Genomic DNA, 21,229 nt, shown 5'->3' on the forward strand with positions numbered 1-21,229 from the left:
ACTGTTTATGAGTTGAATGGGATGGATATTTTCATTAGTTGAAATATAGTATAAGTAGTTTATAAACCAGTCAGAGACGAGTTAAAGGACAACTTGACCGAGGACCATATTTTAACAACGTATTAGGGATGTACATATGATTTCAGAACCACCGCGAAATTAAGGATATCACCGCACGCGCTCGCTGTACAGCTGTCACCATAAATTGCTGTGACGTCACAGGTGCATCGCAAAATTTACCGTAATAAGTTTTCTGGCAAAGTCTGGCAAATGGCGAAAATTTCTAGTAAACACACTTTGTAAATAAATCGTAAAAATATAAATGTTGATTTTTTTATTGTTTATTTTGTTTGGTTGAACAGAAATGTGATTTAACATTTTTCTTAAAATTAAATTTGTTTTCTATTTGCTGAATGGAATGAGGTAGGTTATTCCATGCCTTTATGCTTGTATAATAAACGTTAATAGATATTTGACTATCAGATTTAGGAACTGAAAAACCATTGACACTAGTCATATAATGGTGGTTAGATGAAACTCTTTTAAACTTTTCAGTCAAATAAGGTAGTGATTTTCCATAAAAAATCTTATAAACATGATAAAGTTTGAGTTGGCAAATTCTATCCTCTAGACATAATTGACCGATTTGGTTCAGTTCGTCTTTACCAAAATGTGCTCGATTATTTTTATTTAATATAAACCTAGCAACTTTATTTTGAGTGGTTTGAAGTCTTTGTTTAAGTTTTTTAGAAACACCTGAAAACCAGGAGCAACATGCATAATCAAAGTGACAAGTACTCAGTGCCGAACATAGAATTTTACGAGAAAAGAAATTTAGACATGCAGAATGTCTATACAAAAATTTAAGTCTTGAATTAGTCTTACTAAGAACTTTTTGAACCATAGATTCTCCAGACAGGTCTTCATCAAGCAAACAACCAAGATATGAGATCATATTCTTCTTACATATCAACTTAAACATAACAGCAAAATCACGAACATTCTTAAGTTTTCTTTTAGTAGCAAACAATATTCAGTTTTATCAGGATGTAATAATAGTTTGTTGTTTATAAGCCAGTTGTTACATGATTCCAGGTTTGAACTTAAATCATTAGCTATTTGTCTAATATCATTACCAGAAGACAACATTGTATTGTATCATCAGCATATAACATAATATTGCAATTTACACTAATTAATCTCCCGATTGTTCTGAAATCATATGTACATCCCTAATACGTTCTCGGTCAAGTTGTCCTTTAAATAGTCCAGCATCAAACCTACTGATTCTAAAGTAACTGTAAACCTTTTTATAACACAAGCTTGTACCCTTCCATTTGATTTAAATTAATTTCATATCTCATGCATTTTCTCCCATGTCAAAATTTAATGTAGCAGTGAGAATTTTGTGAAAATTTTGGAATCGTTGTTCCATCCTGAAGAGTGAACTGTCTATAATTCTGTGCTCCCATGGCCAAAATCTGAGCATCATTTTTTGCATATCCTATTCCTCGACAAATAAGCGAATTAATATAGTTTACCTAAAAAGAACAGTATTGAATAGGTAGAATTTTCATGAAAGCCAGACTATCCCATTAAATCCCATGAAAATATTCTTCCCAATCAACTCATAAACTTTTACATACTTTTTTACATGGTATTCCCCAGCAGTATGATACTTTATGTTCTGTACTTTACTGCTACAGTAGTTAAACCACTCTGTTGGATAGTATTTTTCTTTGATGTTTAGAACTTCCTCTTGTCATTACTGCATACACATGGGTGTTATTAGGTATGTTCATCAGATGAGAGGTAATTGTGACTTTGTCATTGACAACTAGTGGAACTAATTTTAACACTCCAAATTTCTTTTTAGATAATCCACCTCCTACCAAGTACATGTTGTGGGTGGAGAGAGACACGTAGATAAAATGTGCTGCTCAAGGATATAAGCAATATGGCTAGAGTACAATTATGTATAAACCGTGAACATAGAGTTATCATTATTAGGTATCAATTAAACATCAACAATGCTTTAGATGAACACTTTATAGTTAAATATAGTTCTAGAGTGAGTGAAGTAGGCTTTTGCTTATTCCCACTATGAAATAAATGCAAGTAATTCAACAGTTTTGACTAAGTTGCTTGTGATAATTATAATAGTGGAAGAAGTCAGAGAAGTTTTGTACATTGATGAATAAATAATCAGATAGATTATCTAAAATACAAAACTATGGAATTCTTTGTTGTTTGTCCTGATAAATATTTTACAGTATATAAATCCAAAGGCAAATTACTGAAAAAATGACAATGCTGCAGGTATCAGTGGCTGGATCTCAATAGAGATACAAAAAAAAAATAAGCAAAAAGCTAAATCAAAATGATAAAGTAAAAACATTGAACTGAACTTTATTGCATCTCTTTTATAGATGAGTCTCAATGAGATGTGCAACAAGTATACAGTAAATACAATTTAAATAAAATAGATTAAAATATCTTTTTATTATTAAGTTTAACAAGCACATAAAATAGAATACTTTTTTGCAAGACTTGATATTTATCTCTACAAACAAATTGTTATAGAGTTTGTGCCATCTTTTGCATTTTCATTTTTTTGTAATTCTTTTTAAAGGATTGATACTGGTATTGAGCAATATTAAAATGACAGAAATATGTTATTTTTGGCAAAAGCTATTAACCTGATTTGATCCACAGTATGTGTATACTTAGTTGAAATTTAACGGTGACAGAAGTATTAAAAAGTTGAAACCTAGCTCAGCATGTACCATGCCATGCATCTCTTTCACTTCATTAAACAGACCAAAGTACAATTGCTTCCAATGTTAAGATAACTTGAAATGTTTCTCCGTCACGCTAGGGGTTGTTAGCATTTCTAGATATTTTACATTGATGAAAACTGAATTGAATTCTGTGGTTTTAATAAGTCTCATTTTATTAAAGGCATGTCTGAATATAGCCACAGGCTATTAGTTCTTACCTAGTATTACTGTACCATAATTTTTAGTTATCCGCTTGGTAGAGCGGATAACTCCTTGTTATTGTATGAGATCAATATTTTTTTGGTTATCCGCAACCGTAAGTTGGTTATCCGCAACCGTAAGGTTTTGCGGATAACCCTTGTTATTGTAAATATCTTTTTTTTTTTTCATCTTCTTTGTTCTTCTTTCTTTCCCGGAATTTTGTTGCACGCATATCTGTCATCCTTGTCAACACAAGATTGTATAACTTTGTCATAAGATTGACCTGTAGCTGTAGATGTGCAGGATACTTTGTTATATGACGTTAGAGTCGCGTAGCGCAAGTTACGCGCGATTTTATGAATTTCAATGATTGGTCATAGATTATAAACCAAAAGTCATTTTGTATTGACACTTGGTGAAAATTTAAGTCATATCAAGGGCAAACTTTCTATGGATTAAAAATGGCATGTTTCACAAGAAGTTACGCGCGCACGCGCATTTAAAATTTCAAAATGCGCAAAATTAATTTCTAATCAACTTTCTACGCTGATCATGACATTTTGAGCATGTCAAAAATTCCCACGCGCGCGAAAAAATTTACGCGTAAGGTGCACACGGAGCATGAAAATCATGTGTTTTTCTCTTGAATTATGATTTTACAGCCTTACCTAGTCATTTTAAAAAAGATTGACATCATTTCAAATTAAAATGACGTCATACGAACACGTTGATTTAGACTATTTGCGCGCATTTTAGTTGAAAAAGTGACAAAATATTGTCAAAATTATGTCTATTTTGAATCTATTATAGCTCTTCAGGATCATCCATGACCCTCAATTTTTTTAATTTAATATGTAAGCAGATATGTTGTAGATATGAATTCATGCAGAATCTTTACCCCTCGGATGTTATGACGTCATCGTATGGCCACACGAATGTAAAATATAGGATTTTTTACTCTTTCGTTATTGCTCATCACATTAAATAGAGCGCATCTCGCTTATACGTATTCCATTTCCTCCGATATTTTAATACTGTCTAGGTCAATCAACTATCTTTTGTATGAGTTAAAAATATTTTAATTTTTATAACGTCATCATGTCTAAAAATGTAAATAACGTGGGTCACTTAATTTCATCTTTACAGTAAATTTCAATCTGTTATAGCTCGTCAGAATAAAAAGTGATAATCATGATTAAAACGTTTTCTGAAAGCTATTGGATTGTAGATACGAATTCATGTGAATATTTTACCAATCAGATGTCATGACGACGTCATAAGGCCAGTTGAATTCAAAAAGTCATATTTTCATCTCTTGCGTAAAAGTTCATTGCGTTTAAACGAGAGCGCATCTCACTTTTACGTGCCCAAAATTCTTCAAATTTGTAATAATGTAATTATTTAGATAATTATCTTCTAAAATTGTTATTTTATATGTCAATTTGATGACGTCATCGTGTTAATAATTGGATTCAAAAGATGGGTCTCGTAATTTCGTCTATGCTACACTGTATATAACATATACAGTAATATGATGTATGCTACATAATAGGTACAATTCAGCACTGTAAACATATTTATTTCATGTCATAGGATGGCATAACAATTGTCGAAGTTCATATAGTTTAAAGTATGTGCATGTTGCGTTTGCGCGGATAACCCGAACTTGTCAAAGTGACGAGTTCAAATCTAGTTTCTGTATTATGCTTGTTTCCATCCTTCCTTTTTGTGGATCGCGTTTCTCTAAAATGTGTAAACATAACATTTCACTAGACATGAAACTCGTCACTTTGACGAGTTAGTTATCCGCACGACAAACGCCACGTGCACGTCATACGTTAGAATTTTGCACCCAGAAAAAGATTATGGCATTATGACCTGATCTGAAGAATATGATATGTTGTTAGTGCTGAATTCTGTCAATTTTGTGTCATATAGTATATACAGTATAAACAGTATAATCTGTATACATATTACATACAGTGTAGAATAGGTGAAATTACGGGACCCGCCATTTATTCCATTTTTTAACATGGCGACGGTATCAAAATGAAACACTAAAATACCAATTTCGGAAGGATATTATCTCAGCAACAACATATTAGCGTGTAGAAGAAATTTGGATACGTAAAATATAGATGTGCGCTCTTTTAAATGTGATGAACTATGACGCAAAATATGAAAATACGACTTTTTATATTCAACTGGCCATATGATGACGTCACAGCATCTGATTGGCAAAATGTTCAAATGAATTCGTATCTAAAATCCAATAGCTTCCGGAAAACGTTTTAATCATGATTATCACTTTTTATTCTGATGAGCTATAACAGATTGAAATTTACTGTAAAGATGAAAATAAGTGACCCAGGTTATTTACAATTTTCGACATGATGACGTCACAAAAAGTAAAATATTTTTAACTCATGCGAAAGATAGTTCATTCACCTAGAAAATATCAAAATCGGGGTAAAATAAAAAACGGATAAGTGGAGATGCGCTCTATTAAATGTGATGCGCTATGACGAAAGATATAAAAATCCTATATTTTATATTCGCGTGGCCATACGATGACGTTATAATGTCCGATTAGCCATATTAATGCATGATTCCATATCTACAACACATCAACTTCCAGAATATATAATTTTAAAAAAAGTTCACCTCGTAGTTTAGAATCTATGAATGTTTAAAAAAAGGCATAATTTTGACGAATTTTGACAAATTTTTGAACTTTTTCATCAAAAACGCACGTAAATTATCCAATTGGATGTGCCCGTATGACGTAATTTTAGGTCAAAATTGTTCAAAAGTTGGTAAAATTACTAGAAAAGGCTGGAAAAACATGAATCACGCGAAAAAAATTTATTTTCAACGCTACGTGCGCACCGTGCGAGTAAAAATATGCGCGCGCGTGGGAATTTTTGACATGCTCAAAATGACATGAAACGCGTAGAAAGTTGATTAGAATTTGATTTTTCGCATTGTGAAATTTTAAACGCCCGTGCGCGCGTAACTTCGTGTGAAACATGCCATTTTTTTTCCACAGTCAGTTAGCGCAAGATATAAATTAAACTTTTGTTAAGTTTCAATTTAAATTGCTATATTGTTTTCGATCTATGTTAAATACGCGAAATTCGTTAAAACGCGCGTAAATCACGTTGCGCAATTCTGACGTCATTCACAATAGGAGGTGCACAATTTCATGTGAATGCCCACATGTTGACAAAGTTATAAAATGTTTTGTTTACAAGTTTTTGAGATACGCGAGACACAAAATTGACAGAAAGAAAGAATAATACAGAAAAAAAAGATGATTTCATACAGTTACAAGGAGTTATCCGCTACTAAGCGGATAACTAATAACTTTGACAACATATGGGCATTTACGTGAAGTTGTGCACCTCCTATTTTTGAATGACGTCATAGTTGCGCAACGTGACTTACGCGCAATTTTATGAATTTCAATGATTGATCATAGATTAAAAACCAAAAGTCATTTAGTATTGACACTTTGACAAAATTTAAGTCATATCAGGGGCAAACTTTCTACGGATTAAAAATGGCATGTTTCACAAGAAGTTACGCGCGCACGCGCATTTAAATTTTCAAAATGCGCAAAATTAATTTCTAATCAACTTTTTATGCGTTTCTTGTCATTTTGAGCATGTCAAAAATTCCCACAGGCGCACCATTTTTTACGCACGCGGTGCGCACGTAGCGTTAAAAACATATTTTTTTCTCTTGAATTATATTTTTCAAGCCTTTCCTAGTAATTTTAAAAACAATTTAGACCTTTTCCAGTTTAAATAACGCCACACGAACATGTTGAATTAGACAATTCGTGTGCGTTTTTTATGAAAAAGCTTTAAAAATCGTCAAAATAATGTCTTTTTTTAAACAGTCATAGTTTCTAAAGTAAACCGTGAACCATTTATTTTTATTACAAAATCTAGAAGTTGATGAGTTGTAGATATCGGATCATGCATCGATAAGGCTAAAAAAACATTTTGAAGTCATCGTATGGCCACGCGAATGTAAAATATAGGATTTTTGTCTCTTTCGTTATTGCTCATCACATTCAATGGAGCGCATCATGCTTAACAGTATTCCTTTTTCTCCTACATTTATATATTGTGTAGGTCAATCAACTTTTTTTAGCATGAGATAAAAATATTTTAATTTTTATGACGTCATCATGCCTAAAAATTTTAATTACGTGGGTCATTAATTTCATCTTTACAGTAAATTTTAATCTGTAATAGCTCGTAAGAATAAAATGTGATAATCATGATTAAAACGTTTTCTGGAAGCTATTGGATTGTAGATACGAATTCATGTAAACATTTTGCCAATCGGATGTTGTGATGTCATCATATGGGCAGTTGAATAAAAAAAGTCGTATTTTCATATTTTGCGTAATAGTTCATCACATTTAAAAGGGTGCGCATCTATATTTACGTATTCAAATTTCTTCTACACGTTAATATGTTGTTCCTGAGATAATTTCCTTCTGAAATTGCTATCTAAGTGTTTCATTTTGATACCGTCGCCATGTTAAAAATTGGAATAACTGGCGGGTCCTGTAATTTCACCTATTCTACACTGTATGTAATATGTATACAGATTATACTGTTTGCATGTATATACTATATAACACAAAATTGACAGAATTGAGCACTAACAGCATATCATATTCTTCAGTTCTTGTCATAATGCCATAATCTTTATCTGTGTGCAATATTCCAACGTATGACGTGCACGTGGCATTTGTCATGGTGCGGATAACTAACTCGTCAAAGTGACGAGTTTCATGTCTAGTTCATTTTTATTTGGGTTTGTTGATTATTTTGTCAATTGAGTTTTAATTTTTACATGCCACATAATGTAGACATACAGTAAATAATGCTATTATTGACGACATTATAAGATGTGTGAAAAAAGGGAATTCAATCATGTTTGGAAATCTACTCGATAGGTATCTTCATATAAAACATTAAACTAGACATGAAACTCGTCACTTTGACGAGTTAGTTATCCGCACAACGACAAACGCCACGTGCACGTCATACGTTGGAATATTGCACACAGATAAAGATTATGGCATTATGACAAGAACTGAAGAATATGATATGCTGTTAGTGCTGAATTCTGTCAATTTGTGTCATATAGTATATACATGCAAAGAGTATAATCTGTATACATATTACATACAGTGTAGAATAGGTGAAATTACGGGACCCGCCATTTATTCCAATTTTTAACATGGCGACGGTATCAAAATGAAACACTTAAATAGCAATTTCTGGAGGAAATTATCTCAGGAACAACATATTAACGTGTAGAAGAAATTTGAATACGTAAAATATAGATGCGCACCCTTTTAAATGTGATGAACTATTACGCAAAATATGAAAATACGACTTTTTTTATTCAACTGGCCATATGATGACGTCACAACATCCGATTGGCAAAATGTTTACATGAATTCGTATCTACAATCCAATAGCTTCCAGAAAACGTTTTAATCGTGATTATCACATTTTATTCTTACGAGCTATTACAGATTAAAATTTACTGTAAAGATGAAATTAATGACCCACGTAATTAAAATTTTTAGGCATGATGACGTCATAAAAATTAAAATATTTTTATCTCATGCTAAAGAAAGTTGATTGACCTACACAATATATAAATTTAGGAGAAAAAGGAATACAGATAAGCGTGATGCGCTCCATTGAATGTGATGAGCAATAACGAAAGAGACAAAAATCCTATATTTTACATTCGTGTGGCCATACGATGACGTCACAATGTTTTTTTAGCCTTATCGATGCATGATCCGATATCTACAACTCATCAACTTCTAGATTTTGTAATAAAAATAAACGGTTCACGGTTTACTTTAGAAACTATGACTGTTTAAAAAAAGACATAATTTTGACGATTTTTTAAGCTTTTTCATAAAAAACGCGCACGAATTGTCTAATTCAACGTGTTCGTATGGCGTTATTTAAACTGGAAAAGGTCTAAATTGTTTTCAAAATTACTAGGAAAGACTTGAAAAATATAATTCAAGAGAAAAAAATATGTTTTTAACGCTACGTGCGCACCGCGTGCGTAAAAAATTGCGCGCCCGTGGGAATTTTTGACATGCTCAAAATGACAAGAAACGCATAAAAAGTTGATTAGAAATTAATTTTGCGCATTTTGAAATTTTAAATGCGCGTGCGCGCGTAACTTCTTGTGAAACATGCCATTTTTAATCCGTAGAAAGTTTGCCCCTGATATGACTTAAATTTTGTCAAAGTGTCAATACTAAATGACTTTTGGTTTTTAATCTATAATCAATCATTGAAATTCATATAATTGCGCGTAAGTCACGTTGCGCAACTATGACGTCATTCAAAAATAGGAGGTGCACAACTTCACGTAAATGCCCATATGTTGTCAAAGTTATGAAATGTTATGTTTACACATTTTAGAGAAACGCGACTCACAAAAAGGAAGGAAGGATCCAAGAATAATACAGAAAAAAACTATTGATCCCATACAATAACAAGGAGTTATCCGCTTGGTATACCAAGCGGATAACTAATAAAACATTCATAAAATTATTTGTTGTGATTATCAAAATGAAATGTTTCTTTCTCTTTATTAGCAATAAGTTCAAATGAAAAAGGTTTTGTCTTTCTTGTGCTCTAGGCCCTTTAGCTTTTGGTCAATATTTTCTTTGTGTTGTCTTTGTTTAAAAAATTAAGCTTTCCTTTACCAATATAATGTTACAAAGCAGATATGAGATCAGTTATTCAAACTATATGCCAACCATCTGCTATGTGAATTTGAGCCAATGGAAACTACTCTAAACTAAAAATGTGTAATTTACCGTATGCAAAAAAATTACATTAGTATGAGAAGAACATGAAATAGATGATAAGCGATATTGTAGTCCACAGTTTCTTTATATTGTACTGTTCTTGGTATTCGTCACTAACAGAGGAGTTTATAAACTTAACAGCAGATGATTATAAATTATAGTATAAACATTTTTTAACGAATAAACGAACTAAACGGAACTCATCAGTAGCAGATAAGTTTCTATAAACTTAGTTAAATAATACTTTGGATCTTGGTCATGACGGGATTGGCCATAGGTTTGGGCGACTTTTTCTCATTCTCACAGATTTCCTCATCTTATCGTTTAAAATTAATTCATAAATTGTCAGTATATCACCAGTCGGTTTGTTCTATGCCTGTGGTATTTATATATACACACAACAGGCACAGAACATGAATTCTAAACCACCCAGTAATATACTGAAATGTAATAATTAATTTGAAACGATTAAGATGAGGAAATCTGTGAGAATGAGAAAAAGTTGCCCCAACCCAGATTTGAACCCAGAACCTTCTGCTTGATATGCAGATGTCCTAACAATTAGACCACTGGGGCTTTCATGGTATTGTTTAAATCCGATTGGATAGTGACTCTCGGAGTGGTACAGCGGAACAACACTAGTCCCTCAATTATACTCACGCGCACCACATATCAAATTTATACGCCCTCATCTTTCAGTATATATTCACGAAGCAGGATCTCAGAAGAGATACTGTTATATATATAAACACCACAGGCATGGAAGAAATTGTAAACCGCCCGGTGACACTGGTATACTGAAAATGTATTAATTTGAAACGATAAGATGAGGAAATCTGTGAGAATGAGAAAAAGTCGCCTCAACCGAGATTCAAACATGGAACCTTCTGCTTGATATGCAGATGTCGGTAAAGGACCGATGCAATTACGAGGTTCGTAAAACATTTGTGCAGAGAAGAAAAGATGAGGGGAGGCTCTCAGGGAGTAAGAGAAAGACTTGTATGTTTATAAGAATATTGTAAAGCGTGTGAGTTCAACTTGACAATATCGGCTGCACAGGCTCAATTGAAAAGGGTGCGACGTACCTATACAAGGACCACAATAGCATGTCAGGTAATGACATGATTACCTTCCCCTTCTATGACGAATTGGATGCAATTCTTGGGGATCGCGCTATGCAAAAAAAGTAAACACAACATCGATCCAATCGCACTTCTGCCTAACGAACTGCATTGTGGTATATAATGACATCATTCATATCGAACGCACATGGATGGAACAGGTTTTATTGCAGTAAAAATTGAGCTGCAACGTGATCTTTATTTAATATCACTCATATCACTGTTTAACCAAACATAGCCGAAGCAAAGAAAAATCACTAGAAGATAGAAACTACAAGAAAGGTGGCAGCCATTCAAAAGTATATAAAAGTAATGATTGACATTTAGGTGAAAAAAACAAGGCATTTTTAAAATGTTATGGAAATAATCAATAAAATATGGTTTAATATTAATAACAGCTTGAAATATAATATAAAATATTATATTGTGACTATTTAAAAAGAAAAACCCTGGTAAATACCACCAATCCCCATGGTTTTCTGTGTTCACACATCTTAAAAACTCATATTCAAACGAGGCCTGTAAAAATTACAATTATTATTTAAACAAGATTTTACTGGCCATTTTTATATGTGTTTTACATGCATTCTTTTAACAACCTTTTAGATTTGAAAGAAATTAGAGTATGGGTAAAGACAGCTTCAACAATACTGTAGAGTACAAGTCAATTTAATCTAGAACCAGGGAAGTTCAGTGCATCTTAAGCTCTGTCTACACTATCAAACTAGTTTGACAAAAAAGTGTGCCCACATATGGTAGTGGTATGACATCGTGTCCATCACATTTTTTTTTGTCACATAAAGTTTGGTAGTGTAGACAGAGCGTTTTGTCTTGTTTCTGCTTCAAAAAAACTGGTTATTATCGTGTGAATATTGTTATTTTTGTTATGAACTGCAAGTACATTTGAAATTCAATTTGAATGCAGTTTATCTAAAAATTCTTTATAAACAATAACCTATTGTATGTTCATACTGTATCTTATTTATTTATTGTTTATGTTTATTCAAGCTTTTATTTAAAATTCTATCTTATCTCAATATCTTGCTTTTATAGTACTGCTGTATTTGTTTAATACACCATAGAAACTTCAAATAACATTCTACTTTGAAACGTTAGTAGCAAAGAAAATATACAACAAAAATATACAAATAATACTGTGAAAAGTGTTGGGATATGATAATATATTGTAGTCATCAAATTTAAATAAATTAATTATTAAATTATTTGTGCTATAGATTAAAGCCCCCTTCCCTACGTTTTTTAGATCTAATTAAAGATCACAAACTATATTTAATGTTAAAATAATACTATATGGTCCTATTGCTATAACTTTTTTTGTCTTTAAACGGTTAAAAATGTGAAAAATAAGTCGATTCTAATAATTATAACAGCCCGCTATAAATCCCAAAATGCATTGCGCGCGGATTGATATTTTTGTTTTTCACCTGTAATTCGGCCACTTTTCGATCGATCGTGAGGCCAAAACAAATGGAAGACTCCTAACTTTTCAGCGAAAATACCGGGTTTTCCCCAATTTGTATCAACGGAGTCTGGCAAAAATAGAAAGACAATTAATGCAGCAACTATACAAAGTCAGGCTAGGTATATAGCTAGCGTACGATGTTCGTACGTTACCGATGTTTACCAGCTAGGCCTACAAAACTAAGCCTAGCTAGGCTAGGCCTAAGACCGTCCACGAGAGGTCGATCGCCGCGAGCTACTTAGGTAGTGCATTGTTTCTCACTTTTTATCATAATTTACCATAAAACGTACATTTAAGACAAGGAATGACATAGTTTAATGTTTTTAAAGTGATATATATGTATTATTTTCCAAAAAACGTCCAAAATTGCAGGGAAGGGGTCTTTAAGAAATAATTATTTTAAATAATTTAAATTTAAAATACCCTTCACTAGGAATAAGGGCCTTGTAATAATATTTACATTATAATTCCATAATATTAAATGCTAAAATTCAACTTTTGTTTCTATTTTAATATTATAGACTTGTGCCTGCATATGTTGAATTCCAGAAATTCTTGTAGCTCAGGGGTATCATGTGCAGGTCTTTCAAAAACTTTATCAAAATAGAAGTGAAATAATTGCAATTGGCAAGGGATTATTTTAGAATGATCAACAGACAGAAATAGGGAGACTTGTGCCCATGAACCAGTCCTGCATACCACATACAGGACTGTCTTAAAAGTGAACAAGGCAATAGTTGTAATGGTTCCAGTTGAGTTCCATTTGTGAATTCAAGCCATCTTTTTACACCAATGATATCATGAATCAACAATAATTATTAGACACCATAGACCAACTGTCACTTAAACAGCACTGTGCAAGTCGTAATTTTAGTAGACTTGTTGGTGATGATATTGCAAAATGATCTTCTTATGTTTATTTTTTTATTAGCCCATTTCCAGTGAAGATACTTTGGAAAGAGTAGTAGACACAACAAGAAGCTATTCAATACATACTTAAACCTCATTCGCACTGGACTTAATCCAGTCAAACTAACTGAAACATTTCAGTGCGTATGTTTACTCCATTAAACTTACTCTCATTGTAGTTTCCCAGAGTAGAATATGTCCAGGAAGACTGACCGGCCTAAAATGTCCAGTGCGAGTCAGTTACACCAATTTTAGTAGCCTATAATAGGTCACATCTAAGAGTATCTAAGCCTAGATTCAGATGACGTTTTAATTGATAAACTACAATAAAAAAAGACACAACTTTTAGTAAAATTACAATGCACATTGGTTTTTTTATGAAAAGAATACGCTTTTTTATAGACGTGACTGTACATTATGCCTACAACAAAACAATAGCGAGCTGGCCTCTCTGTTAATCAGTTACCGATAAACTGTTTGAAAGTGGATTTTTTTTTAAATAAAAAACGTCTTCTTTGGTGTCTGTATTGTGCAATCCCACTAAATGATGAGTGTAATGTTACTTGTAGCATTTACTCGACTGGCCGATGTATTGTTGGAAACAATTTTTGTATTTGTTTTTATCTGTTTCAACTAATTACCAATTGAAAGTCATATTTTGTTTCGCATATTATTCCGTAATCCTTAGTAACAAATTTTGACTTTCCTCCTACTTCTTGGATCTGCAACATGTGTTTTAGTGCAAGCTGACACATTTTATTTTGCTGTATACAGTACATCCAAACTCTTGAAGTATACCTATTCAATTAAACCAGTTGAAGTAGTTCAATTTTCTAAACCTTTCCCAAATCTTTAAGGTTCCACACAGTGCCATACAATCCCTCAGTAATCAACTAGAAAAAATCAATTTAATTTTGACATAAAGTGATAAATCATAACTTCTTTGTGTGCTAAATCTGAAATTACTAATTTAATAAAATTAATTCAATTCAATTAAGCTGAGTCATCAAGATTTTCTGTAATGAAAATGTAGTCTTCAGTACAATCCCTTTAAATACATTTTCTTATTTCTGAAATGTATGTCTATTTTACCACCACCTTATATGGCCTACGAATTAAATAGTATACAGTATAAAATACGATATTTTTTAAATACTGTATACGGTAACAGTGTATATATATATATATCTTTACACGGTATAATTTTGGGAGCAGAATTGAAAAAAATCAGCTCATAAAAAAATTAATATACCATATAAAATACTGTGCAGTATGTGAAAAAAAAGAATTTTACTAGCCAAAAAGTACTTTAAACAGAAACAGTACTTATTCTAGAAATTGTTGTACATGCAATTTTATTATTCACAGCTTGTCTCTACTCATTAAAATCAAATTGTATATAAATTATAAAATAGCATCTTTTAAACTTAACCTGTTCAAAGTAAAAATTCATGGCAGAATGGCTATTAAATGCTTTTTGGGTGAGCCTACATTTGAATGAACTAGCCTGTAATCATCCTCTAAACTGTCCTACTAGCAGTATTAACATAAATACGGTATTTAATTCTGTGGTAGGAGGATAAGTTCAATGTCCACTCTGAGATGTTACTTGAGAATAGGGTTTATCGCAAATAGATTGAATTTACGACGAATGTCATTTCACAATGCATGATGGGAAGGGTTTGGGAGCAAACGTCACAACGCGTACGTACAAACAACAAATCATGTACATACGCGTCGTGACGTTTGCTACCAAACCCTTCCCATCATGCGTTGCGCAATCCCTCTTACTATTTCTATGGTTTAAAATTTAAATTCTGTACTTCTTGTGACTTGAATAAATAGAACCAGCTCTATAACAATAGATTAATGTCAAGTTGGTGATATGAATTCATTGTCATTATAAGAAGTTTGGTTTCACAAGTGCAGTGAATATTGTAAAGAGTAATGACCTTGGTTCATTATTACAACTAAGATCAACAACCTCATTTGTAAATACTGTTCATGATTTGACTTCAATGTAGGTTTACACACCAGATATCAATACTCCTAAAGTATTACCAGAATTAATGCTATTGTACTCAACCATCTGGCATGCTACTATCAAAATACTTAGTATGAAAGTCAGAAATTATTTTATACAGCAAACACTGTTTTTGACACCACAACAAGGCTGAGGCGGTCAACTCACTACTTAAGTTAAATTGATTCTAAATGCCCCCATCTATTAAACCTAATGTGTAAATACTTGGGGCTATGATTACCTGGATGAACCATCTCAAATATCTTCAAGACCTCTATTGATAAGAGGTGTGACTGTCTAGGAATTCCTGTCTTTTGTAGCAAATCTGTTTGCTATGGCTTCTGGCAAACATTTTATACAATAAAAATTGTATTGATCTGGTGTTGATTTCTATATACCCACTTGCAACATGTTACTGAGTTTAAAATGTTGGAATTTTATACATTTAAATTATTACAAATGTAGGTAATTCTTTCACTGTGTGAAAACATCAGTTCCATTTATTAATTCATTTGCATAATACACATGTACATTGTGCATTGTGTTGCTGTGATGTGATGTACATGTACATTGTGTTGCTGTGAGACACAAATACAACAATTAACAGTAATACAAACAAGTCACATTTAATCATATAACACAGTATTATAATGAACAGTGCCCAAAAACTTTGTTCCTAAAGGCTTATAACAGGATTGTGATAAATTGCATATAATTGGTTTTTTTTCCTGGTCAGTTTCTACTCTAAATCATGTTTCTTCATTAAAGTCGCCTATTATTTGTTCCATATTGGATGTTATCACTACCATCACTGTTGATATTTAAGTAAATATTATCTATTGTCCAATAAGCATCACACTGGGAATTTCTCTCATGGATAAACAAAAAATCAACAAATCATTATTATTTACATATTATAATATATTATAAATATTTAGAAGCTAGCACAAAATACTATTAAACCATCATATTTTACTTAAACCAATGTTCACTAGATAATTGGTGAGATGCATCTTTAGATACCGTACCCTACCAGAGTAAGATTGAACTTTCTTGGTAAATGTTACCAAAATAAATTTAGTGTGATTGAGACTAGACATATGGTATTTATGACAAAACAATAGCAAGAACCATAATTGCACTTGCATTATTAAATTATGATTACCTACAGATAAAAAAAAAATTGCTATCACACCTGTGACTGCTGTTCATAACCATGTAACTCACAATACCCGATTCACTTGACAACGCCATGCAACAAAATGTTACATTGAAATCTCCCGTTTTCGCACGCTAGTTTCTTGCTGTGTAATGTAAGCTTCATGTAAAAACTTATTAGAAAGAAATGCACATAAGCATGGATACCACTGTTACATTGTTTCATCAATGTAATCTTTACAAGTCTTACTTGGGCCTATGAAGATTATTGACCTGTTCTGAATTTGTAATGTAACACGGAAATGCTTTCACACTAAAAGTAACAATTTGTTACAATATTATGATATAGTTTCTAATCCTAAACATAGACCTGTTTTCTAATTATAGTTTTATTAAAATAAACAACTATATTTAGTTAGAATAAGTTGTGATGATGAGAATAGATAGAATTGATGTGTTGTAATGTTTTGCCATTCAAATGTATCCCTCACCCTTTAGTTTATCCAACCTCATATTTTCAATGGCGCTATATTAATGCAAACCTTAAACTTACTGGAAAATGCCAAAAATGAAATTCAATTGATAGCCAAAGGCAAGATAGGCTTGATAATTGATGAGGTTTAGCCACATTAGCAATCATATCAACCCACTGCTGTCTCGTAATAGCCCTATTCATCTTACATAGCATCTTATTACCGTGGAATGATCCATTGCGAGAATGTTTATTCATCTTTTGAGATGACTGTTACAACGCCTCGGGTAAGACGACAGGAAGTCGAGTGAGCTAGCAGCAGGATCACATTGGCTGTCGTATTTATCATACGCAACCTAGAGGGACAGACACTATGAATAGAATCCTCCTGTAGGATGCGATGCCCCTACACTTTAGAAACCTGAATGGTAAATTCGATTCCTTCTTAAGTTGCAGTCAGAATAAAATACTATCCATAATTTCCATGCAATTTAACTGTAAAATAGAAATAGTCTAGAATGTCAAACACTCCTTTGTTGCTATCACATTACTGGTAAATCCTGAATAAAAATACATACATTTAATCTAGAATTAGTTTTCCTCCCATATAAAATTGTTACTTTGTCATTCAAATCGTATATATAAATATAGTCATGACCATTCTAATGGATTTTCTGTACTCATGCTGTATTGTAGCAGTTGCATATTCATATAGTTCTTTTTAAATGTATTCCCTATTAGTCCATCTGTGTCTCTTCCTTTTATCTATCTATTTTTCTCTTCTTAACTTTTCCAAAATAAACCCATTTCTAACGATTTCTTCCGACAATGTTATACAAAGTACTACAGTAGCTGTAATTGCAATGTTTGGTTAAGGTTTAAATCAAAGAGAATTAGTGTACTTCTATTCCCTATCTCATTCTTTAGCTGTTCATGATATAATATTCTCTATCATACAGTACAATATTTTAAAGCTTCAATCTTATCCACAATATATCATATTATCATAGAGTAAATTTGCTCACATCAAATGGCAGTAACCGATTAATTCTACATATTGAAGAAATTACTGAAGTACTGTAGTGTAATAACAAAATAAGCATTGATGGGGTAGGGTGTGTGTAACCACAAAATTGTGCCAAGAGCGTTGTCGCAATTGATATGATCTGCGCAAAATGACTATCTTGATGGTATCCAGAAAATATGTAAATGAAATGTGAAAAGTGAAGCTGCATAAAATGAGAATGAATCAAAAGATAAAAAAGGGGATTTTTTAACTTATATCTTCTTCTCTGTTAAAAAGCCTACAGGCTACAGTTATTGCATCAAGCAAGTTGTTACCATGGTGATATTAATAATAGTTGAAAATAATATTGTTTATCTTTATGTATCAATGTTTATTCAAGATATAGCTTTCCTTATTAAAAAAAAGAAACATGCAACCTTAATAGAACTTGTATCATTAAATTGCAAGAAGAATGTTTTTATTTATCCTAGCTTACTGGTAGTCTAAATTCCTTTATCATCATATTTCAAGCACTAGAGACAACATCAATACCAAAAGTCTGCCTAATTTTGCTTTATATTGTATTGCAATGCAATACAAATGTGTATCATTAAATTTTTTATATAGCTACAGTATTTTATTATTTATTCTATACTTAATATTTCATAATTTCCGGTGTGTCTAGTATGATTAATAATTGGTATTGTTTTAAAATGATTGGCAGATTTCTGTAAAAGTTGATCATCAATTATCGCATATGATATCTATTCAAAATTTTCCATTTGATTAACTCGGTCAGGAGATAAATTTGAGCGTTCAATGTACTCATTCTACGGATGAGCTGAAAATAATGATTCTGTCGTTTCGAGTTTGGTAACAGCTTGGTTTGACCATGTAGAAAATTATCAATTATGAAAAAAATGATTTGATACAGATATTCTCGAATTGGAAACAAAACCTAATTGAACACTGTACTGATACCCATAAATCACCAATTTGTTATTGAACTGTTAATAAACTTCAGCAAAATTAGACATTTCATATAATTATGATTATTATTAATAATGCAATTATAGTATAATCCCACCCTCTAAATTCGCCAAAAATGTGTACTCAAACTCCCTGAGACTACGGTCATGGTAATATTATTATATTATGTTACAAATACAATGACATTCATGGAAAGATGCATGTTGAAATTTTGAATGTCTGAACAGAAAGTTTGGGGTATTACTGTATTCAAGTTTAAGAATAGAATCCTTTTTCCCTTTTTTCATGCAAAACCAAATTATCACCTCTTCTCTCCTCCCCATCCACTGTATTTTTGTTATAATCGCAATGGAGTGAGTAAAGTTTCAAAAGGTAATCTAATATGTTTTCTTTCTCTCTTTTAAAAAACTAGGAAATATACTTGGTAGTTGGAAAGAATTCAATTCTTTATACATAAATATTGACTACTATAGCAGTATACTCAAGTCACACAATAAAGAAAGATATCTTTTGTGTTATATAAGCTTAGCCAACTGCTCTTGTATACTGTTGTGTGTACTGTAGAGGATATGATGGTTTTTAGTGAATGAGTTATCACCTGTTCTTTACCAAATCTCAGGTGGCTATGCTAACAAAATTGTAATGGAGCTGCAACTGTTCAAGCAGATAATACATCTTATTAGGTGATCATTTAGAATAAAATGATCACCTATTGTTATTGTATAAAATCTTTATTATTATTTTTTTTTTTATTATTTTTTTTCTTTTTATTGTTTCTGTACACTATTTTGTGTAACAATTATCTCAAAAAGTTTAATGTCAATGATTACAAAAATTTCAGAATATCTTTCAAATAATACAACTTAATCCTAATAAGCTTTCCAGCGTGATCACTCATCCGTGACGACATTTATACGCCATTTTGCGAAATCACATTATCAATCATATCTCCATAATTCATTATCACATATTAATGAAATTCACTACACGTAAACTTCAGATCAAGGGTAAAAATATTAGCAAATAAAAACGCACGCGCACATAGGTTCATGCGCGTGATATCGCGCGTTAAAAATTTAAAACGCTCAAAATTAAGTTTTGATCAATTTAGAGCATGAATTAGGCCATTTGCGTGTTTCAAAAAATTACTGCGCAAAAATGCGTTTTTGCACGCGCGATACTTAAAAAGCGTAAAAAATATGAATTTTTTTTACAAATCTCATTCTACTCACCATCCTTAGCACATTCACCAAATTTGAGTCAGTTCCGACTTAAAATAACGCTATACGAGCACGTTAAAAATGACAAAATGCGCACATTTATTTTACAAAAGTTCTGAAAATGGTGAAAAATAGGTCTTTTTTAAAATGAAAATAATTCTTCAGAATGCAAGATGATCCCCGATTTTTTTAACTTATTCTGGAAGCCATTGAGTTGTAGATATGAATTCATGTACACATTTTACGTACAAAATGTTTTGACGTCATCAAATGGCCACTTGAATTTAAAAATTAGGATTTGTTTTTGTGTAGATTATCACATTCAACAGAGCGCATCTTGGTTATGTGTGCTCGAATTTCGCACAACTTTCAGTATGTGCTTGCTTAATTAATTATCTTTATCATGAGTTGACACTATCTTCATTTTAATGACGTCATCACGCGTAAAAACTTGAATAACGTAGGCCGTGTAATTTCACCTTCGCAGTAAATTTGAATATCTTACAGCTCTTCAGAATTGAAGGTTACCTTGATGATTATAATTTATTATGAAAGCTGATGAAATGTAGATATTAATTCATATAAAAATTAAGCCTATCGGATGTTGTGACGTTAACATATGGCCAGTTGAAGTGAAAAAGTAGTTTTTTCATATTTTTCGTCAAAGTTATACACAATTCAAAGAGCGCGCACAGCGCTTCTACGTGCCAAATTTTTTTCCAAATCTTATATTTTTTTGCTCAATTAATTATCTTTCGAAATTGTCATCTTAAAGTTTAGTTTGATAACGTCATCATGCCAAAAAATTAGAACATGTGTGTCCCGTAATTTCACCTATGCTTGTACACTGTATATAGATATACAGTATATACTGTACATAGTATATGGCATATAGGCACAACTCAGCACTATAAGCATATAATAGGATGGCATACATCAACATTTTCCGATTGTATGTTAACGTACGTGCATGTTTAAAAAAAATTAAT

At 32.0% G+C, this 21,229-nt stretch overlaps 2 protein-coding genes across 8 annotated transcripts in view; one reads left to right on the forward strand and one right to left on the reverse strand.

Annotated features, from left to right (window-relative positions):
* Positions 1 to 21,229, forward strand: part of LOC144845432 (neogenin-like) — a 110,171-nt gene that overhangs the window by 11,259 nt on the left and 77,683 nt on the right. The window lies entirely within an intron of this gene.
* Positions 9,563 to 21,229, reverse strand: part of LOC144853156 (uncharacterized) — a 195,577-nt gene continuing 183,910 nt past the window's right edge. Inside the window, exon 4 of the mRNA XM_078711107.1 lies at positions 9,563 to 9,575. The gene's annotated coding sequence lies outside the window, so the exon portion shown is untranslated. The remainder of the gene's footprint in view (positions 9,576 to 21,229) is intronic.

Source organism: Antedon bifida, chromosome 1 (assembly GCF_963402885.1).
Source record: "Antedon bifida chromosome 1, ecAntBifi1.1, whole genome shotgun sequence".
Lineage (NCBI taxonomy): Eukaryota > Metazoa > Echinodermata > Crinoidea > Comatulida > Antedonidae > Antedon > Antedon bifida.